Raw genomic sequence first — 26,645 nt, forward strand, 5'->3', positions numbered from 1 at the left:
GAGAACTGGTACAGTAGCTGTACGAGGTTGGGACCGGCCCTGAGGACTGTGGTGCCACTTTGGGTGAGGGTGAGGTCCCACTTAACAATATCCTCAATCAGAATCTACTCTGATCGCTTGCATTAACTCTGATTCTCCACTGTACAATATCATTGAGCCACTCTGGGGAGATCTCAAGCGCACAGTACATGCAAGACAACCCCAGAATTTACCGGAACTGGAGACTTTGTGCCAGAGATGCCACTCAAAGCCCTCTCTGTGGGCACCCATCTGCAGAACAGATTACACTGTGTGGGGCAACTTTACTGCAGATTGCACTGTGTGGGGCCCACTGTGGAACAAATTGTACTGTGTATCGGCCACTGTGGAGCAGATTGTACTGTGTGGAGGCCCTTCACTATTTTTATCACACAGTATCTGTTTTATAGCAGACAAGTGATATTATTACAGATTGTCCACAATTAAGGTTAAATTGCCATGTTGGCACTTTGTCATAAATTAGTGGGTTTTGGGTAGCAGTTTGGGCACTCTGTCTCTAAAAGGTTCGCCATCACTGGTCTAGAACAATGATTTCCAACCATATTTCTGCAGGGCACTGTTGAAAAATTATTTCTTTCCAGGAAAAGCCCTAATACAATTCCTGCTTGAATAAAGCATGGTGTAAGGGAGGGTCAATTCAATGTTCTCAAGGAAACTAAGATGGTAGTAATAGGCTAAGACCCCACGTTGTGGAACGCAGCTAAAAAAAAGATGCAAGAAAAAACTCAGCAGAAACTCTGTGTTTTTTCTGAAGCATTTTTCACTGTGCTTTTGCTGAGTTTTTCTGTCTGGATTTTCTTCCTTTATCAAACCAATAATGAAAAACACAGCATTTTTTCTGCAATGTGTGGATGAGATTAGCCAAAATCTCAGTCACTTTGCTGGTTCTGTAAACATGGGTTTCACACTTAGTCTACCTCGCATGGAAAGTAACACTGAGTCAGCTCCAGGTAGATCAGTAGAAAAAGCAGAATGCATCCAGCATGGAAGAAAGAAATAAAAAATCTGTTTATTGGTCCAACTTTAAAAACCTATCAAAAAGACATAAAAAAAAGAATCATACCGCCGCACTGTTATATTGATAGCAAAAAATGAAAAGAAGATGCCATCAACTCAGCCTTCTCAATAAAACCAGGATGGTAGTTTGTTCATCAGGTTCCTACTGTCTCCAGTTATATTGGATAACGTCCACACATGTTATTAAAGGGGCTCTATCATTGGAAAAAGTCATTTTAGCAATTTACATACAAAACTTATGTGTGGAATAGCCTTTCCAACATTAGAAGTCCCGGAGGGGTCATTTAACATTTCCACCATTGCTTCAAATGGGAGCTCGAAATGTCTGGGACTTCTAGTGCTAAAGACTATGCATGTATGTGCTTAGTTAAAAATGACTTTTCCCATTGATAGAGCCCCTTAATCATAGTGAGGAGACAGGTGACGCTTCCCATACTTGGGCAGCAATGCCTAAGATTTTTTTTATTCCATGTCTGTCTTTTTAATATTTTTATTTTGTTTCTATTTTCTCTGCACTGAATGCTTTCTTATGTTTCTAATAATTTGCAAACCTGATAGAAGTTGAGCTGATTTTGTGCTGTATTTATCCCTTTAGTTCCAAGGGGATAAATACCAGTTTAGTTTTGGCCTCTTAATAATTCAGGTGCCATATATGAGGAACTGTACATCAGAATTGAATTTTACTCCAGTATAAAATTAACACAGATTTCAGCTATAACATGCACCAATTTTCTTAATAAATTTGTTGGGTAGAAACCAGCCCACCTCCATTACCATCTACTCCACTCACTTTTTTGAAAAGCGCCAAACTGAGCAAAAAATTAAAAAAAAAGAGACAGTCATTCACAAAAAACAGGTACATGCAACAATTTTTTTTTACTTTTTCATGCCTTGTACACCAGAAAACCAGGGTAAACCGACCTCACAGAAGCCAGGGACCACCACACATTCTGCTGCTCTTATTCTGGCAGATAGCATTGCTTTACATTCCATACACAAGAGTATGCTATTCCTCACTGATTTGATAAATAATACAAGTCGCTCTTAACATGGAGTAATTAGAATTAGCAGTACTCTCCAATGAGTGCTTATCCTGATTACGGATTCACACTCCCCCCCCACAACCATCTCTCTGCGTATTCAGTTTAGCTCTTTTTATACTTTAAGGCAGGAAATGTCTTCAAGCTTGTTAGACTACACATACTGTAGTATTGTTTACTATGAGCCTTTTGGAAATGATCCACTGTAGCAAAAATCGCAACATGATAGACAATTGGATTGGAAACACTGCTGATCTAGCACCACGACAGCAAGACCAGCATGTTCCTCTACTGAAATACCTAAGTGCTGCTGGAAGCCTGTTCATTCCACTGTTATTCCCTATTAGTGACCTCCCACATGATCAGTATACTCATCTCCTAAAATACTGTTTTAGGCCAGGGCCCCATGTGGCGTAAACTCTGCGATTCACCCACAGCGCAAACGTCAGGGTAAAGATCTCAGCGTTATACAGTTGGGGCAAAGTGGATGAGATTCTAGCGAATCCCATGGCCACTATGCGGTAAAAACTGTGCTGCAGACACGCTGTGTTTTCCAAAACCGATGCAATACCTACAGAAATGCCGGGGGGTTCCATATAGGTATGATTGAAACAGAAAGTCCACAGAAGAAACCTCTGCAAACCTTATGTCTAAAATACTGCGAGAAGAACAGCGATGCGTTGCTGCCGCTTTTTTCCTGTAGCGCTTTTTTGCTGCGGGACACCACAGGGGGCCTTAGCATCAGGCTTTCTATTCCTTTTATAATGTGTTTATTCAGACGTCAGGAAGGAAGCATGTATTTTTTTTAGTTTGATCAATGTTTATGGAAGATTTTTTCAAATATAACAAATAACATTCAATGGAAAAGCTTCTGGCCAGCAGCCCCGTAGAAACAGTTACACCACAGCAAGTGACATGAGCACAGGTAGGTTCACACTAGAGTTCGGGGATTCTCAAACCGCCATTGAGCAGGGTGGGATATTGTCCATGAAAAAGCATTGACCTCACATGTCAGCAGATGTGGACACATGGATGAGGCCTAACTCTCAGTTTATTATATTTGTCTCTTTGCTTTCTCCTTTGAACCACAGCCACAGCACTGCATGAAAAACCTTGGCCAAAAAGACATAAGTGAACCTGAACAAGTGCAAAGACGGGCAACCAAAATTATTAGGGGAATGGGTGGACTGGAATACAACGAGAGATTAACAAATTTGGGGTTATTTAGTTTAGAGAAAAGACGTCTGAGGGTAAGTTCAGACAGGGTTTTTTGGATCGGAACCAGAGGTGGAGGCCGCCTCAGGTTCTGATCCAGAAACCGGGTAGCTGCGACTGAAAGCCGATGCACTGCACCGACATCCAGACGTACACTCTGTTCCAGATTAGGCCCAATGAATGGGCCTAGTGCGGAGGAGGGGAGTGTCTTCAGGCCGAATCGCGAGGCGAATCGACCTTAAGAATGAGCACCTTACTTCTTTTTTTCTGGGAGCCGGAAGAAATGGCTCTCAGAAAAAAGACCTAAGCGGCTACCATTCATTTCAATAAGAGCCATCTTTTTGGTCAGGGCTGAAAACCCTGACCAAAAGTTTCCATATGAACTTACCCTAAGGGGAGATCTAATAACAATGTACAAATACATGAAGGGACAATACAAAGAACTTTCTAAGGATCTTTTTACTCCTAGGCCAGTCACAGTGACAAGAGGACATCCTCTACGTCTGGAGAAGAGAAAGTTTCACCAGAAACATAGAAGGGGATTCTTCACAGTAAGAACAGCAAGGCTCTGGAACTCTCTGCCCCAGGAAGTGGTGATGGCAGATTCATTGAACACGTTCAGAGGGCCTGGATATCTTTCTGGAAGAAAACAATATTACAGGATATGGATTCTAGATTTTAAGGACATGTTGATCCAGGGTTTTTATACTGAGATTGGAGTCGGGAAGGTATTTTTTTCCCCTGAAATGAGGCAATTGGCATGAGCCTCATGGGGTTGTTTGCCTTCCCCTGGATCAACACTGTAGGGATGGTAGGGTTGTAGTTTGGACTTGATGGACCAATGTCTTCATCCAACCTCATCTACTATGTAACTATGTAACAAAATGCATTGTGTTTTTTTCCGAAGCTCTTTCACAGAAAGTATTCCTCTATGGACTTTCTGCTTCTATTATACCTATATGGAAAACACGAGTGTTTCTCTAGGTATAATTGACATGCTGCAATAGGAGTAGCTAGAATCCCATCCACTTTACAGGTATTGAAGTTGCAGCGTTTATGCTCCGACCTAAAGCACAATTTTTCAGTTTGTACAAATTCTGCTGTGTAAACCTAGCCTAAGATACTCTGTTTTTTTCATAGTTGAAAGAGATGCTAGACTGGTACCTATATAAATGTCTTTATCCCTGTGTTTTTCTACATTTAACTCTTCTGGCCATTAAATGTAGCACAAATAATTCACTGTAAGAAAATAATAAAAAAAAGGGATTTAAAAAAAAAAATGTTGAGCTGGAAGCAGTCAGCGGATAATAACTCTGTTCATTGCAGCCTCCATCGTACTGCAGTTACTGCTAGAGGCCGGCTTCTGACCTGCCATGGCTGTAAACAGTTTTGCCAGGAACCTGGAGAACAAGTGGTAATAATGGAGCCTGTGGTGAGTGAAATAAAATCACAGTACATTATCAAACTGGCAGGGAAGTGGCATCTCGACCTTACACAAAGCACTCACAACAGCACAACAGAAACAGATTGAGAGCGTTTCACTAAGGTAAAAAATCTCCAGAATGAAAAGAAAAAATAAACTAATAATAACCGTTCCACCATTTATAAAGAGCATTTAGTGGGGATGGCTTACTCATAGAGTTGATTCGAATACTGGATTCGAATAACTCGCTCCATAGGATTGCGTGTTAGCGGCCAGTGCTTAACCCCTTGGTGTTCGGCTGCTACAATGCGAGCGGGAGCGGAGGTATTCAAAACTATTCGAATCTAGTATTCGAATCAACTCTACTTATTAACACTAATTTTTAAACAGCGCAAACACTTAAACTAGACAGGCATTACATGCACCAGATTTCTTGCAGTGGCTGATGCTGGATGTGAAATCTGAAATCTACATCTTTAAACTGAGACCTCTAAGGGTTTACCACCTAGCAACTGGCATACATTGTGCGCCAAAGCTCTGTTCTGTTACAATTTTTGGCACAAGTTAAGCCAGACTTCTGACATACTGGGGGAAATTTATTAAAGGGGTTGTCTGGGATAGAATACAAATTAACCCCTAAACTAAACCCCCTCCCCCCATCTAACGTCTAATCTACTTGTATTAAAAAAAAATGTATAATTACCCTTATTCCTCGGGTGGTCGTGTGACCACCCCAGGGACAGTTTCTGATAATCCGGGGACATTCCATTACACTGCTTCCGAAATAGAACATCACCAGGACTCTTTACCCCTCAACCAGCATCATCAATACTTACGTGCCTTCTTGTCCAGGAATGGCTTCTCCACTCTATTTAAGTGCTTGCTGGAGGCTGGGGACGCTGCGTCTGTGAGACAAGCAAAATAGAGATGGCACTCCATCTCTACTGCGCAGGCCCCACAGGTACTTCTGGTCTGGGCACAGTGAAGGAGAAAGGAGGAGCCACCCCCCAAGAGGAAGGTAGGTAAGTATGGATGCGATGGGGCAGGGAAGGGGGTCTTAGTAGTGGTCAGGATAGTGTGAGGGGCAAGTATAGTCATGTATCTCTTATCTGCCATTTTGCTCTATAAATTCTATTATTAATGTCATCCATTTTGTATCCTAACACATATACTATGAGATGAGGTCACTGAGAGTGTTAAGCGATGCAGGCAGACTTTCTGTAGGCCATTGTTCAGTTATTTGCAAGGCTGGAGAAGTCTGGCACCAAGCATGTCATCTTTATCTCTCTTGCCATGATATATACATCTGAACATAGCGTCGAAGATGTCAGTTCACACATTAAGCACTCTGTATTCTTCTTTGTTTCATGGGAAAGTACATCCCATTCTGGAAAGTTATAATGAGATGCAGGTTACAATAGGTCTCAGCCAATAGTCATGTACCAGGCTTATCTTATAACTTTACAACCAATCATGTTATGCTAATTAGAATAGCCAAGCCAGCTCTTTGTCTTAAATGTACTTAAACTACCTTTTTCCCGGATACCGATGGCATCTACCCCAGGGCATTCTCCCCCGACAATAGTTTAGCTAGGAAAACAGGGAGGGTTGTGAGAGAGGAGGGAGGAGCAGTGACAGGGAGGTAGTGTGGAAGATACCTAGGAAACTACATAGCAGGAAGCTAAAACCAAGTAAACAAATGCAGAAGATGCCAGCAACTCTCACAGAAACCTAGAAATCACTCAAAACACTGCTAAAAGTATATGGGTGTACTTTTAACCCATTAATAGACCTAACAGACCTTTAATAAAAATTGCCTGGAAAACCCCTTTTAAGGCTAGTATTTCTTTCGCCAGGCTTAATACAGTCCTCAACTGGGGAAGGAGCATCTAAGAGTCTTCAGCATGCGCTTGTGCGAGAAAGGAAATCTATACCAGTCAGGAACTGATGTAGATTTCCTGTATGAGTGCCAGTTTTCATGCATGAGTTGTAATAAATGTATTGAGCTGAGGTGCCCTGCCCATCCCCCTTGCTCTCCTCTCTGCACTGCGGGGGTCAGACATACACGGCAAGTGTACCAAGAGTGTCACATGAGGCTTATTTCCCTGGCTTGTTAAGTCCAATGCCTCGCCCAGCTGTTTCGGACCAAAAAAGCGCTTCTGTCTTAAACAATAATGATGCTGGACATGACTCTTGAGACCCAATCAGCGGTCACTGACTTCAGGCCAAAGAAGTGCCAAAGAGAACAGAGCTGCTGTGGAGTGCAGGGAAGGTGAGTAATATTGTTTTATGTATGCTCAGTTACCGCTCTGGGTACTCCGCTTATTATACTCTGGGGTCTGAAGTATAATAATAGTTAGTGAGTGGCAAAAACTGTAATATTATAAAAGTTGGAGGGACCACTATGGGACATAATACTGTGTGAAGGAGTCACTATGGGACATAATACTGTGTGCAGGGGCCACTATGGCACATTATACAGTGCGCAGGGGCAGGGGCTGCTATGGAACATAATACCATGTGCAGGGGTTGCTATGGGCCATTATTTTGTATAACGGTGTGTTTTTGCACACAAAATTCCAGTGTTCCAATTCCAAGAAATAGCAGTAAACGCATGCATCCTAAAGCTTCTTGTGGCAGCACTTCTGTGTTATGGTTTGTGGTATATGACTTTAGTATAGGGATCATCGGCCTTACAATTATTGAACCGCATTTTTAAGATGTTTGGGGGATAGAAATCCCCGAACGGTCACCGAATACAGGTGTGACCATAGCCTGACAGGCAACAGAAGCTCTTGGCCTTAACAATACAAACTTCTTAGGCTTTCTTTTCTTTTTCAATGGATGGCAAAATCTGGAAAATAGTACATTTAGTAAAACTTATTGGGTGACTGTCATGTAATGGGAGGCATTAGAGCCTGGTGCCTCAAAGATGTCAAGTGTTGCAAGTGAACTGACTGCACCTTCAAGCTAGGTTAACTTTCCTGGCCAGCAGTTGACAGGGCAGCTGGATTTCTGAAAAGTCTGTGTTATCTACAAATATCGTAGCACAGTTCCCAGGACAGGCCAGTTTGTGTGAACACTGTGTATGTAGATGAAAGATTCATGTTGAATATCTGCAATGTTCAGTTCCAGACACTACCCAGGAGAAACTGACCTGTCAGAAGTGAACTTATGGCGATTCAATCTCACTGTCCACAGCTGTGCTGGCACAGAACAAGTCTCGCACTCCACATTGCATCCCTTTACTGATAGAAATTCTCAGCTCTGCTGATTCCAACTCCTTAGAGATTGCTTCTTTTCAAGTAACTTACTTTGTACAGTCACCATGTCATGCCTAATTCACAGCAACTGATGTGTAGTCACCATCGTGAAACTGGGACGTCATGCTATATTTAACACATCAGTAATTTAGGGGCATGCTAGCTGGGAATTTGCCCCAATACTGTGTACTTTAGACTACATATAGTTAGAGGAGGCTATTTCATAATCCTTAATTAGGCCCCTCCCCATGCGGTCATAAATGGTGCACTTTGGCCAAAGTGGAAGAGCAAAAATGCAGTGTTTTACAATCCCTGCAAAGTAGTGAATCCAATCCACACATTACAGAAAAATAATCGTATCTGAAAAATATGCATAGCGGACACGCATTATTGGAAATCTCATCATGTCAAATATACATACAGAAACGCTGACAGTTTCCCTATAGGTATAATGGGACCAGAAGTTTTCCTTTCTGATGCGTGATGCGTTGCCACTGTGGCTTTTCCAGTAGCACTTTTTGCTGTGGCCCATTATATGGGGCATTAGCCTCAAATGAGTTTTAAATTTGAAGACAATTAAAAGTTAAACACTTTTCAAATGTGAGTAATTAAAAATTTTGCATTTGCAATTATAGAGATTATTTTCTCTAAACATCTTAGGCTGCGTTTGCATTTGCCCATCGGAATTTCTGTCTGAAGAGAGGAAAAGTTTTATGTTTTGCAGAGTTTTAAAGATTTTCTATAAATATGTTAGTGTTTACAGTCTGTTGTCTTGATCGGTTGCCAATGAATATGAGAATGTAAGGACTTTCTATGGTCTAGGACCGTGATGATGAACCTATGGCACACGTGCCAGAGAGGGCTCGCAGAGCTCTCTCTGTTGAAATTCGCGCCATCTCACTAACGAGGAATCCGGTACAGGAGTGAGCGATAGCAAATGCACATATAGCTGAAACCGGTCAGTGTATGCTGCGGGACCGCAAGACTGTGGTTTACACTGACTGCAGTGTGACCTCTGCCCCGATGCAATGACATAATAAGCAGAATATGAGAATTTTTGCTGTTCACACAGATAGTCAAAACTGAATACAATCTAAGGGGATTGTTTGGGGAAATTAAATTGACTTAACTGATCCTGTGGATGGGATGATGATAATGATGGACCCCGATTTCCAGTCTTCTTCCCCGGATTATATGATCGGAACTAGCTGTCCAGTCACCAACTAACACTGCCCCACCCTACTTCCCCAATCAATAAACACCTGTGAGTTCGGGGAAGGAGGGAGGACACAACCCAGGGGGTGAATCACTGGTTCCAATCACTTAACTGGGGGTCATCACAAAGCTGTTAATCATCTGTTCCATTATCATAATCCGCCACCAAACAGAATTAGATGAATCAATTTAATCTCTCCAGACAACCTCTTTAAGCAGTATCTTAATTGTGAAAATTCCAGTATATGAAAGTGTTCCATCTGGAATACTAGATACATTGTAACAAGTTCAGCTGTGTGAGCAGGACATAACATGGGTTTTACAACATGGGATATAAGCAAGATAATGTTGCTCTGATCTTCTGACATGAAGCAGAGATATTCAATATGACAATGTATTGAAATAACACAGAGACTCAGGGGTCAGCTACGGGAACATGGGTTTGATAACAAATATAACAGCATCTGTGTTTCTTGGGTTGATTCAACCTTCCACTAAGAAACACTAGCTATCTCTTAAGTCAGTTTAATGACCCCATCCCATCCCTTCCCAAATTTGATCCTTCTGTGCTGCACTGTGATCATACACCAGTTATAACTTATATGGATTCTTGCAGACAATGTCACTTCCCCAAACAGAATTCAATCTCACGGGCCAGAAAATAACAAAACAACTTCAAGAGATGACAATCAACCATCCACTGAAAATCACATCTTTCGCCTTATACTTCTGCAGCCATAAATCTGCTGGCCGAGCACTCGCTAGTCCATAAAATAAAATCTCAAAATTGTGGCCATAGCTTTCAGTAATCACCCAGGGAGAAGGGACACATCCAACAATTTGCTGGAGTTTGGCATTTGCTCTGTATTTTAATATGTGTACGTGACCAGCTCAGATAATGAGGTCTTGGAATTTATAAAATCTATAAAAAATTCAGGAAAAGGACAAAAATGTCGGCCGGGATTCATGAAGAAGTCTGAAGTAGGCAGAATAAATCGTGCTAATAGAAAACACTAACAGACCCTTAGATCTGGAGCCAGAAAGGTTACAGAGAATGTGTAATTATAGTCTAATGTCTTGTTAAAATTCTTGCAGATATCCGAATATTTCCAGATAAGAAGATGTTATTCATTTGGTTGGGGGGACGTCTCGGGAAATTAGAATTTCGCATATATAATGCACTGGGCTGAGAGCCATTACCATGAAAAAGGAAGTGAGGTGACATGGGTTACCAGCGGTTTAGCCGAAGCTTCTCTATAATTTATTAATCAGGCCGGATCATCATTTATCTTTCGCAGATAAAGGTCGTATTCTACATTCCAGATGCAAAATAATGGACGGATTGTGCATACTTTTTTATGTTATGTGAAGTTGAAGTGGCTGATGGTTCCTGATAATGGCGTGTCTATAGTAGTAGTCTCCACATACTGAGAAAAATGACTTTATAGGGCTGGATGAACCGCACTCTCTACACCCCATCAAGTTACGCCCCAGCTAGATCCTATTACATGTAATACTAGTGTATGCCTAGTATACCAAAAGACTGAAAGTTATTAAAGCAACACCTCAAATTAAACTAAATTTCCCCTTCACAACCTTAAACTTATATCAAGGGCATACACAAGGTAGTGGCTTCACGATTAAAAACACTCCCTAGCTGAACCTGGCCAGCCACAACTTCCTAAATAATGACCATGACCGCAATTGTTACCAAGCTCAACTTGTAACTACTGAGCGCCTTCATCATTATTGCTGGGGCCCAGGATTGAGTGATGAGTATGGGTGTAACTACATAGCAGCTGCTATTTGGCCCAATAACTAAGAGGGCCATTCCACCAAGATATAGGATGATGAAATGGAAAACTGAATGCAACTCCATTACTTTATCAGGATATTATTATGCCTGCGGATACAAAAACTGATGTTAAAAAATGATGAAAATGGATGGAAACTGATGATTATCCGTTTATAGGAAGTCAATTAAATAAAACCGATATGTTTCTGTTGGACGGAATATTAGGAAATTCCACTCTTTTGCACCTTGCAAAAAAAAAAAAAAATGCATCCGTTTTAAGCATCAGCTTTTTTCTATCCACAAAACTGATTGATCATTTAAACTGGTGATCAAAATGCAATGTGAACAGCCCCAAGAGGGTGATCTTAGTTAAGAGAATCATCACTGAAACTCTGGAGCTGTTGTAAATGATGAGAAATTGCTTGCTATATGATAGATGTAGAAACACAATAAAAGCCACATCTATTGCTGCAGAGCTCTGGATTTTTGCCCTATATATATAACATTTTACAAATGCATTAATAGTTGGGCAGCAACTAGAGAAGGAACATTCTGCAAAGCCAAGTGTCTCCTATCTTCTAAATGGTTCCTCTAATTTATAGTGTATCTGAAGTACAATATATAACTTTTACTTTTCATCAGTGTCACAAAACGGCAGTCAAAAATAACTGTCCTGCATACAAGATCTTTTTCCTTTCAGAACATTTTCTCAAGACATCTTCAAGAGCAACAGCTATAGGCAGTGTAGGCAAACATACTGGTAAAGTATCTAAGGCTACAGAGTTTATAGCTAAGGTTTTTCTTACCCAGGGAAAGTTTCAGTTCACTGCCCTAACCCTCTGTCTAAAGAAAATACTCAGATTTTTTTGTTGGTGCCCCCTGGCATTCAACCACTGAGAAACTAGCATAGCCAAACTAAAGAGGGTTGAAAATGGATCTGCCACTTTGTTATAAAAGAAGGACAAAAACCTTATATTGGTATATATACTGTGTACCGCCAGCAAAGTTGCTAGGTACTACCAGTGGCGTAATTACTGGGGAAGCAGCGGAGGCAGCTGCCACAGGGCCCGGGACATTAGGGGGCCCGGCGACAACCACTACTGCTGCAGGGTTTTTTTTTTTTTCAGACCCCCGAGCATAATGATTGGAGGCCCGGGAGAGGTAAGTGAACATAACAAACAGTGTTACTTACCTCTCCACGCTCCGCGAAGGCCTCGGGGCCTACTTGTGTGACGTCTCAGAGACGTCATATGACCAGGTCCTGTGTCCTTATGCGTCGCGACGCAGGCCCCCAGTCACATGATGTCCCTGACGTAGTTAAAGATAGCCAACAGCGAGGAGTGCAGGGATAGGTAAGTAATAGTATTTATGTTTGTATCCCCCTCTCTGTCTCCGATTATTATACTCTGGGGTCTGAAAAGAACCCAGAGTATAATAATTGTTAATGAGTGTCCACAATGGAGCATAATACTGGGTGATAGGGCCACTATGGAGCATAATACTGAGTGAAGGGGCCGATATGGGGTATAATGCTGTGTGCAGGGGCAACTATGGAGCATAATAGTGCGCGCAGGAATGCGGGGGGTGGGGTTGGTCGGGGTCTTCGGCGTCAGTCGGGGGGGGGGACCATGGCAAAGGTTCACCACGGGGCCCCGCCATTCCTAGTTACGCCACTGGGTACTACTATGCTTTATAGTTAGGGCTGATCTAGAAATACCCCTTTGTTAGATGTGCATTATTGTACCATCATCTAATGTGACAGCCATGCGACTATCAGATTTATATAGACATCAGATTTCTATGTGCATTTTTTGGACATGAGAGTACTATGTGATGATGCCATGCCTGATGGGAGATACACCCTTGACACCCTTGATAGTAATGGATTAGTCTGAGGGGAATGTTGAGGCGAGGTGAATACCAGCCTTATGCACAGTTGTTAGGTAGCAAGTGGGGGACTCGACATGCAGAAGACATAAACCTGAAAACGGAGACCAGACGCTGGTGTGAACCCAGCGTCAGAGAGCAGATTCTTCTCCACACCAGTTTTCTTGCATAGATGGATATCATTGTGGCGCATATTTGGCACAAGCCCATTTCCTTTGCTAAACATGCTCCACAACCCCCATTCTGCATCTATTTTGATGTATTGTGAGGAGGACAGGGGCTGGGATATCTCGGCCCAACACATTCAGTTTTTGGCCCGAGTTATAATGTAAATCTATGATAGTTTCTAACTAGCATAGAGTTACATTTTGGTCCTGAGACATTCAGCTGATTTATAAAGAGGCCAGAACTTCTACATAAATCACTTGTTCCCTGCATCAGTATGGCCTTTAATAAGACTGGTGTATGATCCACCAGTCTTAATAAATTTGCCCGATTGTATGCACTGTATGGCAACTAGTCTTGACCCACCAGCTCAGGAAGAACTGCAAACTACTAACAGATCCTGTAAAGGGAAAAATTAATAAAATTGCTAAATAATATATTGAGTAAAATATTTGGTAAACTGCCCAGTTTTATATATAGATGCACTGGGTGATAGAGATAACAACTAAGCAAAGAGGCAGGTGGAATACTATGCTCCCTCCTAGGCTCAGTCTCCTTCCTATCACTGCATAACTCTCATCACCAATCATCTTGCACACAGACTAGCACGGGACATAAATGGTCCAAAGTAAGGGCTAGGTTGCTGGCTAATACTGACAAAAGTCAGTGCAATTTTGCATCTAGCTGTATAGTGGGTACCTATAATCAGTTCTACTGGTGGACTCTAGAGACTTCAGTACAACAGTGGCAGTAGGAGACAGGCATGAACATTTCTTGCCAGTTTCTCAACTTCAGTTTCATACAATGCTTCATCTCTACCTGTGCACTGTTTGGAGGTCAAGGAGGAATTTCGCCCTTGTACCGCATAGGAAAAAGGGTTAGGACTGCTGGGCCAGGTCTGGCTGCACGGTTGCCAGGGAAAAGTTGGTTTTCAAACCTAAGCCCGCCCCTGTTTCCAAGTAATGTATCAATTTTGGTGGATTATATATTTAGGGGCACGTGGCTAGGGCTTCATAGCTTTAGGCTAAAAGCACTCCCGCCCACCCTGCCCCCACGTTTTTTTGTTGTTTTTTTGTGTGTTTCTTTTTGTTTGTCTTCTTTCTTTCAGTTGTCACAGCAAGCCGGGTCTGGTCCATGTCCCAAGAAGGAACACAAGTGGTCTACATGTGGTCAGCGGTTGCCATAACGATGAAGATCAAGGATCATAGTTTGGTTTAAATTCGGTTAAATATTTACTCTAAGATGTTAATATTACTTTAAACAAAAGCTTTGGCCAATCCCACTAGCCAAATATGACGGTGTCCGTGTTATTTTGTGGTAAGGGGCGGGGTTGACTATTTATGGCCCTAGGTGTGTTATAGGTCCCAGCAGTCTCAGGACAGATGTAGTGCCTGCCTACAGCACAAAAGAGGAACAGAGAACAGACACGAGAGATTCAGTGGGACAGCGACCTTTGCATCCCTATAGCTAAACCAATAGAAGCAATTATCTAATGTAATGTTGTGATTCCTATCCTAAGATTTTTTTGCTGGGCACCCTTTACAAATACCCCTGCTATAAAAGTGGCAAATACTGCTGTAGTTGGGAAATCTTGAATTAGGTATCAAGGAGTCCTTGTTGGTTAACATTGCTTTAATGCACACTGATACAATGCAGCACTGTCTTGTTGGCAGCTCCTCTTGTATATTCGTACTTTCCATAAAATCGCGCACCGGTCTACATAGATACCTTGTGGCAGCTTTTCAATTTCCTAATCTATGCATTAACTATATGTCAAGATCAGCAGTGCAAGATTATAGAGCAAACTACACGTGTGCTGCTGGAATCCAAATGAGGACAGATGCTCTGCCTTTCAGATCTCCGGGGATCCCAAGTGTATACATCTATTTATAGAAAATCATTTCAGGACACGACACACAACGATACTGCGAAGGAATGCGGAGCGCACCCACAGCTCGCTGGCTAAAGGTGGCAATTCTGCCTGTCAGATTAACTCACAATAGTGGAGTGTGAAACCAGCGCATCTAATCCCACAAAGAAATCAGTCCATTGCATTAAATCAATAGTCCACATCGCTCCCTCATTCCCATCAGTAAAACCATTATGAGGAGCCATTGTCGCCGCTCGCCGGCTGATTGAGGCTGGAGACGGATGGTGACAAGACCCGGAATTACTGACAAGCACTTGCGGCGGCAAAGTGACATTTAAACATGATTAGCTTTTGTAATACCTTCACAAGCGCTTACAATAAATACATTTACTAGCTGTCGGTGACTGATCTATTTGGAGAATTTGTTTCTTTGTTTCCACTTTTAATTCCCTTTTCGAAGAAAAACACATTATTATATTGCAGGACCTGGAGCTTCTAGTCCGTCATCACTCATCTCTGTAAGGTACATTATCACAAATTACAGGGGAGTCAATTAGACTCTAATGGTACAGTAAGGGGCATCTAGTCTACTATACTGAAAAATGAACGGGTTACTGAATGTAGAACCTTTAGCAGTCAGCTTTTGCTGTCAGATGAAACGTTCAAAGTGTACTACAAGGCGATAATGTTCATGTTCTGCTGAGTACTCTAGTGCAAGAATAGCTTTTAGCTCCAAGTGGTAGATGGGGTCCAAACTCAGAATACCTTCAAAGGCCATTGGATAAGGGGATCACTGCTGTCCACTTTGATTGTAATGTAGGACCATGCAGATATCAGTATCTACAAGAAGATATATAACTTATACCAGTTGTGCATATAAAAATAGATACAGAAGATGCTCATGTTATACCAGTATGTTCAATATCACTTTATACAAGAAGATGTATATATCACTCAGACCGGCTGTACACATGTATATTCATCATCAAAAAAAACAACGTATCAAGGCATTGATGTAATTGTTGGAATTAATGAAATTGAAAAGCTCTCCATGAGGACTCCATATTCAAACCTGGCTATCATCAAATCCCAAACAGAATCTGAATTTGTCGCTAAAGATGATACAGTTCCAGTCTGTGGCAAATCCAGGTTTCTCATTCAACAAAGGCAGTGGAGGCTGACTTTCAATGGCAGGACATGTAGTGGGTGCCGTAACACAACATTTCCTTCTGCTAAGCATCTGTATATATTATGGGCAGAGACAGGGTTGTGTAATGCGTTTGCTACCTGTATCTGGATGGTGAGCAAGTACAACTCAGGGAGTCAGTAGATCAAATTACAGTGCTACAGCAGGGGAACTGTGAGGAATGCAGATGCAGCACTGAGCAAATAGTGAGAACCAGTACCAGACACAGATCAAAATAGCAAACACGGCGCTGAGTGTCCAACAAACCCCGGCCGCACCAACTCCAACCCCACACAGATGTTCACCAGAGCCCCTGATGGTGGGGATGGCTATTTGCTCAGTGCCTGCATCTGCATCTCCCTCACAGTTCCCCCCCTGCTGTAGCACTGTAATTTGATCTACTGACTCCCTGAGGTTGTACTTGCTCACATCCCAGCATACAGGTCAGCAAACGCATTACACAACCACTGTCTCTGACCATAATATCATACAGATGCTTAGCAGAAGGAACATGTTCGTGTTACGGCACCCACTACAGGTCCTGCCATTGAAAGTCAGCATCCACTGCCTTTGTCTGACATGAGGACAGGCCGGGTCGGTAACAGGAGACAGGAGAACAAAATCAACAAAAACAGAGGTCAATAGGCAAGCCAGGGTCATCAACAGGAGTAAGCACAGTACAAAATCAGGAGACAGAGTCAGAAGGCAAACCAGGAGATCAGAACAAAGGTACATGGACAAGGGAGCTAACTTCCAGAATAGCTTTATAGCCAGCCGCAAGCCAGAGCGAGAGCCCACCTTATATAGGTTCCAACCCACCGACTGACTCAAAAGCCCGGAAGTAACTGATCCAATTCAGGAGGGGACTGGCAACCCCCGCACACTGCCACAAGGTTCCTGTCTGCCTCCCAAGACCCGGAAGCAGAGGACCAGGAGAGAAACTGGCAACCTCCGCACACCACTGCAGACAGGAACCTTTTGTACCCTCTTGTGGCAAGACACATTGATTAAGCAGACCACCCCGGTAACATTTACATATCTGCCTGAGACATAACTGCATGTTGAGTTTTGCAGGAATCTGCCATTTCTATATTGGGGGGTTCACACCTGCGCTCGTTCTCCAGTTTATGCAATCTGTTCAGTTTCTGTCTTCTGCCCCACGAAATTGTACAGGAGACGGAAATCCAGCGGTCAGTTTTAAAACCAGTTTACTTGAATGCGGTTTCAAAGGTGAGTGCCCGTGTGCGTCTTCTGCCTGTCCACGGGGAAACCGTTTTTTTTTTTATCTGGACACAAAGTCCTGCATGTCTGACTTTGTGTCCAGCTGAAAAAAAAACAGTTTTCCCCGCAGACAGGCAGAAGACGTACACAGGCAGTCACCTTTGTAAACCCATTCAAGTGAATGGGTTTTAAAACTGACCGCCGGGTTTATATCTCCTGTCCAGTTTCACGGGGCAGAAGACTGAACCCGGGCGGATTATACAAACTGGACAACAAGCGCAGGTGTGAAAGGGACAATAGTGCATTATTTTTATTACTGGGTGTAAGTATATACCAAAAATTCCCCAGAGTTTTTCGGGCTTAGCTCTATATGATAGCAAATAAGTTGATACTTAATGTCCATCTGCTCTGCCTGTGGTTTTTCTTATTCTCCCTGGATGATTTTTTTCTTCTTCCTTGAACTGGGTCAGCTCATCCCTAGAGTCTTTCATTCTAGAAACTTTTAAAAAAGACATTTATACTGTAAAGTTTGCAGAGAACCACACAAATATTTTACTGGGCACATCTTAATGTCGGCCATTGTGATTCCAGTCTAGCGACATAGTTAAATATTCATCAGCATTAGACAAATGCTGCTGGCAATCTGTACTTTTCTTATTCCCAAAAAGGAGACAAGACAGGAAAAAAAAGTATCAGTGTCAAAGACGAAGCAAGTTTCATCGTGGAGAGAATTGTGACTCCTGATCCAGGCCTGTCAGGGCATATTCATCTCCATGTGCAAATCAGGTTATATGATCACCATTATTTATTCATACAAGGATGGCTCTGCAGAACTGGAGTAGATTGTGACAAGCACAAAGCATCTTAAAAAACACTATCCCTTAAGCTAAAAAAATAAATCATCAGTTAATATATATCACTAGTTGCTAAAAATTCTGCTGGTTTTCAGTTATATCCGTTTCTGGGAAGTTGGATGGCAACCAATATGGCCATCATGGAGTAATATGGAGTAAAGATAGGGTAAGACAATCCTTTAATGGTCCCACCGTGGGTAAATTTCAGTGTGTTACAGCAGCATGATAATACAGATACAGCATAATAAACAATACAGTAATATATAACAGAAGGAGACACACATAGAATGAGAAAAATACTAGGAATCAATAGCAGCTAAGGAAAAAAAGAAAGAAGACTTCAGGATCATTTAGCTCTCTCTTCGCTTGGTCTGATGTAGATTATGTAGCCTGACCACGGTTGGGAGGAAGTACCTCTTGTAGCGCTCCTTCTAACACTTGGGCTGAAGCACTTGTCCATTTACAGTGCTGCCAAGTACTGTCAATGTCTCATACATGGGGTGGGATTTATTCTCCCACATGGAGGTCACTACGGACAGTATCCTTCTGTCACCCACCTGTACTAGGTCCAAAGGGCTCCCCAGGACAGAGCTGGCCCTTCTAATCAGTCTGTCAAGTCTATTTCGGTCCCTGGTTGATATACTGCTCCCCCCAGCGGGCCACACCGAAAAAGATGGCTGAAGCAACCACAGAGTTGAAAAAGGCCCTAAGAAGTGGCCCCTGGACTCCAAAGTCCCTCAGCCTCCTGAGCAGGTAAAGTCTGCTGTGGCCCTTTCTGTGCAGCGCATCCAGGTGATCAGCCCAGTCCAGTTTATTATTGAGGAGCACACCCAGATACTTATAGGTCCTGACTATCTCAATGCATATCCCTTGGATCTCCACTGGGATCGGAGCACTTCTCTGCTTACTAAAGTCCACCCCCATCTCCTTGGTCTTCCCAGCATTAATCCTGAGGTGGTTCTGCTGGCACCATTCTACAAAAGGAGATGCATCACTGCAATGGAATGTCAGCTTATCCATTTGTTTGCTAGCCATTTGCTAGCAGAAAAAGGAACCTATTGAAGTCAATGGGAGGCTTTTTTTCAGCGCTGAAATTCCACACCAAATTCCTCACCATTTTCCTCTGTGTGAGTGGACCCTAAGTGTGGGAAGCTGTTTGTTCTCCCCAGTTCTGATCATCCAATTGTTAAAGAGTGGGACCAAGTAGCAGACAGGTAAATTATAAGCTAAAACCACTTTGCCAGTGGTTCACTGGGCCAGTGAGGGGATCACTGTATGGGGTTAATTGATAGGGCCATTATATTGTGTACATTGTGTAAGGGCAGTGAAGGGAGATATGTTAAAGGGGTTGTCCAGGAATTGGAGCACTTGTGTGGAGGGTGGGGGAGGTGTAAAATAGAATAAAGCATACTTACCTGACCCTGGTGCTCCATTGTCCACCACAAGTGTCCATTCAGTCTTGAACTTGCACCTGCTTGCTGGAATTCCTGCGCCTCCTGTGACAACCAAAACCAATCAGTGGCCTCAGTGGTCATTAAACATGACTAGTGAAATCACTCAGATACGTTGACGGTTCCTTACCAGAAAACACAGAGACCACTTATTTACTTCCGGAGCCACAAGAGGGGCAGGACTTCCAGCAACAATGCGCTGGGAAAAGACTGATGGACCCTAGTTACCACATGGATTGCTCCAATTCCTGCACAACCCCCTTAAAGGATTTATTCATCCTTCTAAAATTGATAACGTCCCGTCCTATTACATCTGCAGGTGTCCAGCAGCATGGCAACTGGTAATGTTACTGGTACTGCAATGGTGCACAACACATGTCGGATTTAACAACACAGCTCCCGACATGTTAAAATTACCTTTAGCCATGATTCCTCAAAACAGCTGATTGCAGGGATCCTCGCTGTCAGACCCCCCTAAGGATAGGATCAGTATTAGAAAGGTGGGTAACCCATTTAATGAACAGGACATAACTTATATTAGAGGGACAAGGAACACTTTGGGTGAAAAAAGGCACTGTGAAAGAATTCCAAAAGGGGGCACGGCTGTGTGGTAAGGGGGCATGGTGTGAAAGATATTGACTCAGATTTACTTCTCGGTTACAACTAATTTGAACTAAAAAAAATTTCCAACATGCTAAACATGGGTGTAGTTTTTCATAAAACTACACCCATGGCTTCAAAATGAAATTGTGTCCAAAAAATTCTGGCTCAAAATAAGCCAACTACAAATATAGACTTATACTAGACAGTCTAAAGATATGCCAGTTTAACATCCAGCATCAGCCGCTGAATATATTTTCTGATTTGATAGAGGAATTTTTCAATCCCTCTAAGCCAGTTTTCTTGTGAATAAAAGGTTAAAAACTTATAAAATGCTTAAAATTGTTCTTCAGCGTACCATAGAAACATCTGACCAAAAGACCTAAAAACACTGAGGCAGCAGTGAAACAAAAATTTTATCAGTCTCAAAATTATTAGCCACGTCTGTAAGGCTAAAAATAGATGCAACGTCTGGTTTTTTCATGGTCGTTTCGCATCCATGGGGCATCTGTTTTCACAGATCCCTTATAGGCTTGAGTCTATTGACGGATCCGTGAAAATTGACAAAAATAGAACTTGTGGTATTTTTTGTTGGTCCATTAAAAGACTATCAAAAAATCGAGCACAGTCTTTGAAATCTTGACTGTGTTATCGACTGTTACAAAAATAAAAAACTGTAAGACTAAGGCAACTCTTTTTTCAAATTCGATTTTTATTGATATAAAACCAGATTTTACAACATAAGATAAAAAAAAGAAAAAAAAAAGAATACATCAGCAGTAAGAGTCAAGACAGGAAAAAGGCTAAGGCAACTTTTGGTTGCAGATTTTGCTGAGCTTTTTTTGAGCCAAAGCTAAGAATGGCTACAAAAGGAATGGGAACTATATAGGAAATACTTATACTCCCTTCTGCTCAATCCACTCCTAGCTTTGGCTCAAAAAAACTGAGCAAAATCTGCAACAAAAAAAACTGCATTTCTGCAAAGTGGTGTCTCAGGCTAAGGCCCCACTGGGCGGAAACGCAGCATTTTGGGGCATTGTGGAAACGCAGTGGAAAAAAACACTGCGTTTTACAGTACCAGCATAGTGAATGCAATTTTGTCTAATCCTAGCCCCACACTGCGGGAAAAAAAATGCTGCAGAAAAGCTGCGTTTTTCAAAAACGTTTACACTTTTGAAAAACGCAGCATGTCAATTATAGTTGCGGAAATGCTGAGATTTTCCCTCCTTAGATTTCTATGGAAAGTGTGAAAACTGCAGCAAAAATGCAGCATGATAAATGTGTTGCGGAAACTCTGCAGAAACGGTGCGGAAAAGCATCAAAATCCACAGACAAAAACTCACTGTTTTGCTTGGTTGAGGCTAAGGCAGGATGAAGGCAAAAACACAATAAAAAACTCAACAGAAAACTCATATGAATTTCCGCAGCACAAAACTGAAAAACGTGATGAAAAACGCATGTACATGTGCTTTTATTTTCTGCGACATAAAAGGCAGCGTTTTCTCTGCATTTTTTTACGCTGTGTTTTTTTGTTGCATTTCCGCCCAGTGCCTAAAGCACTGCGGGAATAACCGCGGCGTTAACGCATTGCAGTTCTTCCTGTAGCGCTTTGAACAGAAAGTTCACAGAGTTTTCCTCCGCTGACTTTCTGTTACAATTATATCTATGGGAGAGCCTCCAGCGTTTCCAAAAATGCAGCAATAATGCTGCGATTTTCAAAAACGCAACGGTTTTGGAAATCGCAGCATGTCCGTGCTGTGATTTTTTTCCACAAAGTGGGCATGGGATTCGCATGAATCCCATCCACTTTGCTAGTACTGTAAATGCTGCTATTTATCCCGCAGCATTTCTGCCGCGGCCAAATTGCGGCGTTTCCGGCCCGGTGGGTCCAGGCCTAAATAGCAGAGGTCCATAATTCTTAGGATTTTCAACATAGCCTTTCAATTACCTTTATTGCACATGAGAAACTTGAGCAAAAACGCGATGAAAAACTCAGCAGAAAACTCATATGAATTTCCGCAGAACAAAACTGAAAAACGTGATGAAAAATGCATGTACATATGCGTTTTTTTCTGCCACAAAAAACGCAGTGTTTTCTCTGTGGTTTTTTACGCTGCATTTTTTGGGGGGTTTTGCTGCGTTTCAACCGAGTGAGGCCTTAGCCTCAGCCCTAATAGTCATTTTTCACATGTGCATATGGTCTAACTAATAGTACATTTGGACATAAAGGATCCTGCTCCAGGAAATTTACCTATTCTGATCCTGACTGATACAATGTATCAACGCAGGTAAAATATTTCAGACTGGGGCCAGACAGTTAATGTGATAGAAGATTGGCTAGACTGGATAATATTATAGCAACATCAGCCATGATGAATACTAGATCATATAGGTTTTAAGGGCCTATGGACAACACATCATGGTTCTTCCCTAGCGCTTTAAACAGAAAGTCCATAGAGTTTTCCTCCACAGACTTTCTGTTACAATTATACCTATGGGGAAACCACCGGCATTTCCATAGGTACAATTGACCACGCCGGATTTGGAAATTGCAGAATGTCTGCAACGTGTTTTTTACCGCAAAGTGGGCATGGGATTTCTGTTTCGTGGGGTCCCGACCTGAATCAGCTTTTTTTTTTTTTTTTTTTTAATGAGGAGACTACAATATCTTCTAGGTTGCAGAAAATAAGGTATTGCAGTTGGATTTTGGATAGGGCTAAACGTATTTCCATGAACAGAAAGGTCAAACCAGCTCCCGGAAAAAAATAACTGACCGGCTCCCATTGATTTCAATGGGAGCCGTCTTTTTGGTCAGGATTTTGAGGTGGATACGGCCTCAAAATCCTGACCAAAAAACCCTGTGTGAACTTACCCTTAGTGGATGGTTAAAATAATGAGTTTATTAATTGCAACATAAAATAAATTACGGTATTTATTGCATTGAGTGTACAGATTCTGATTTGAGGTATATTGGTTGCACGAGTTGATGTTTGCGCGATTAGAGAGGATATTAGTGGATCACGTAATTCTTTTTGTAGTAATCCATCTAATGTTGTGAAGCATTTACAAAATATCCATCATAGAAATCTTACCGACTTTCGTTTTTTTTTTTTTGGCCATGAACAAGTTCAGAGGGCATTTACAGGAAGGGAGAGAAAGAAACCCTCCTATTTTCTTTTTTCTATTGCACATGTTGCAGACTTGTCTCTATTTTTTTTTCTTGCACGTGTTACATAATAGTTTAATTTTTTGTTGTTGTTTTTGTCTTGCACATGTTGCATATTTGTTTAAATGTGTAGGGGTCACCTAATGTGGGTTTGATTTCTGGGGGTTGTCACCTGTGTGTGTTCTTTATGCAATGACTAAGCCCTGATTCATATCTGCATTTGTATTCCATCCAGGGGAGTCCGCTTGAGGACCCCCCGGAATGAAATACCGAATGCAACTGCAAGTGGTGTGCCAGTGAAAGCACACGGACCCCATAGACTATAATGGGGTCCGTGTGTTTGCCGCCAGATCTCCGCAGGGATCATGTGGACAGGAAATTAGTTCACAATCTACTTTCCTGCCTGCATGCTTCCTGCGGGCAGTGCACGGCCAGCACACGGACCCCATTATAATCTATGGGGTCCGTGTGCTTTTACTGCACAGCGCTTGCAGTTGTGTTCGGTATTCGGTATACATTGGATACAAATTTTTATAGGATTGTGTCATACTAACAGCCCTGTTCCATATGGAAGGTTACATGCAGATGATGCAGACAGGATGGAATTTTCTGGCTGGTTCTTTTGTTGACTCCAGAGATAAATGGCGCCATGTGGTGCTGCAGCAACAATGGCGGTCAAAGCCGGAGGCTTCTATGGAATAAATGTTTCCTCTGTGTAGACGCTACAGACAATAAATAAGCGATTAAGTATAATTTCTGATTTATTTATAAATCCAAGATCAGTTATGTGCATTTATAATGCTCTCCAGTAAAACATACACTTCCAGATTGCTACTATTCATTTACAGGGATGTTAAAACTGGTATACATTATCATTGATTTTTACATTCAGAAGTGAGAGCAAGTTTACATTTTTTGTGCTAAATTTCAAAGGACATAATAAACCTTTTTCTTCTTGGAAATTCCCATTAAGCTCAATGCTTCCCCCTGCTGTTCAGAGTTGAGTAAACACATATCAATTTCTGTGGCAACATTCTCCAATTTATCTGAAAACACGGTTTTCTGTCTCCAAATATCAGGGACCAAAAGTGTTGTACAGACCGATTTAAGGACTACAGCTCATCCTTGAGGGTACCTGATGAGAGTGTGAGAGTGAGATCTTCATTGCAGTGATCCCAACAAGATAACATCAGGGGTTCCGGTTCCAACCTAAGTTTCTGGAGATGTTCTGTAGGTTATATAGGTGAAGGAGTTCAAGTTCTCAAGATCTATGGTGTTGTTAAAGTTTATTAGCTCCTGATTTTGGAATCAAAGTGCAAGGTTTATAAGGGGGCGTTCACACTAGCGTCGGTGTCCGACAGCTAGTGTCCGATGCTAATGTCCGTGCAAAAAACGTTTCACCACTAAATTGAACACGTGGGCCAGGCATGGAATGTGTTGGAGGTTGGCAAGCTCAAGAGCCGCTACCAGGTTGCGGCCATTATCACACACGACTATGCCTGAGCCAAGGTGCAGCGGCGAAAACCATGTTGCTGTCTCATCAAGGAGGGCGTCCCTCACCTCGGATGCAGTGTGCTGTGTGTCCTCCAAGTTAATGAGCTTCAGCACGGCCTGCTGACGTCTCCCCACACCAATGCTGCAGCTTTTCCAGCAGGTAGCTGGGGTCGATGTAATGCGGAGGCGGGGGAGGAGGAGGAGGAGGGTGGTGGTTCAGAGCCCCTGCCAGGAATGTTGACCGCCCCAGATTGTGACCCGGACCCAGTCTCAATTACATTCACCCAGTGTACCGTCAGTAAAATGTAGCGTCCCTGTCTGCATGCACTTGTCCACGCGTCGGTGGTCAAGTGGACCTTTGTGCAAATCACAGAACTTAGGGCCCGCCTGATGGTGCATGACACATGCTGGTGCAAGGTGGGGATGGCACAGCGGGAGAAGTAGTGACGGCTCGGGATGGCATAGCGAGGTGCCGCACTTGCCATCAGGTCACGGAAGGCCTGAGTTTCCACAAGCCGGTACGGCAACACCTCCTGGGCCAGGAGTTTGGAGATGTGTGCGTTTAAGGCTTGTGCATGGGGGTGGGTAGTGCTGTATTTTTGCCTGCGCTCAAAAGTCTGGGAGATGGTGGGCTTCTGTGAAGAGGCGCATGAAGGTACAGGAGAACGAGCTAAGGCAAGAGAAGAAGCTGAGGCAGGAAAAGGGGAGGATGAGGGAGAAGTCTCCAAAGTGGTGGAGGCACATGTGGAGGTTTCCTGGCTGCTGGTCTGGACTGCAGCCCCAGCACTGGCAACAGTGGGAGAGGTAGTGGCGGCAACGCCAGACGACGATTTTTCTGCGTTTGCTCTCTGCCACTGAGCTCAGTGCTTGCCTTCCAAATGACGGTGCATGCCAGTGGTTGTAAGGTTGCTCTTTTCAGAGCCCCTACTCAGTTTTGAGTTGCAGAGTGTGCAAACCGCAGTATATTTGTCCGCCGCACATATATTAAAAAAATTCCACACCAGCGAAGACCATGGCTTCGATGTGGGATTTTTTCTAGGCTGGCTACAAGAGGGAATATTTCGGTGAAGCAGCTGTCCCTGCCTCTGGACATGCCTCTGCCTCTAGCCACCCTCTTTAATGCTGCACTTCCTTCCACATCTCCACTGCTCTCTCCGCTTGACATCCGCCCTGTTCAGGTCGGGTCAGTGTCCTCGTCGTCCACCACCTCCTCTTCCAATTCCTCTGACGGCTCCTTCTCCTCCTCCTCTTGCACACTGCACATGGCAACAGGCTGCCCTGATGGCAACTGTGTCTCGTCATCGTCGTCACTGAGGTCCGATTGCTGGTCAACAGAAACAACAGGAGATAACGGATGCGCCAGTGTTTGTGCATCAGGACACAGCAACTCATCTGTTACCTCTGGTGATTCAGGATGTGGTGGGACAGAGAGAGGGACAGTGGATGGACCCAAAAACCGCTCCTGGGAGGTGGGAAAGGTGGGATTAGGTTGCTGAGAAGATTGGGCATGTTGTGAGGAAGGAGGACTAGACTGTTGGGTAGGAGGAGGAGTTGAGGTAGAGGCTGACTGGCTGGTGGAGAATGTGCTGGAAGCATTGTCCGCCAGCCATTGTAACACCTCTTCCTGGTGCTCGGGCCTGGTTTGGTTGTACCCTGCACCCTACTTAATGTGGCCATCAAGCTGGAAACTGTGGGGAAGCGCAATGCTTGCTGCCACAGAGCTGTAGGCACAGTAGACGCTGTT

Source organism: Leptodactylus fuscus, chromosome 7, assembly GCF_031893055.1.
Source record: "Leptodactylus fuscus isolate aLepFus1 chromosome 7, aLepFus1.hap2, whole genome shotgun sequence".
Lineage (NCBI taxonomy): Eukaryota > Metazoa > Chordata > Amphibia > Anura > Leptodactylidae > Leptodactylus > Leptodactylus fuscus.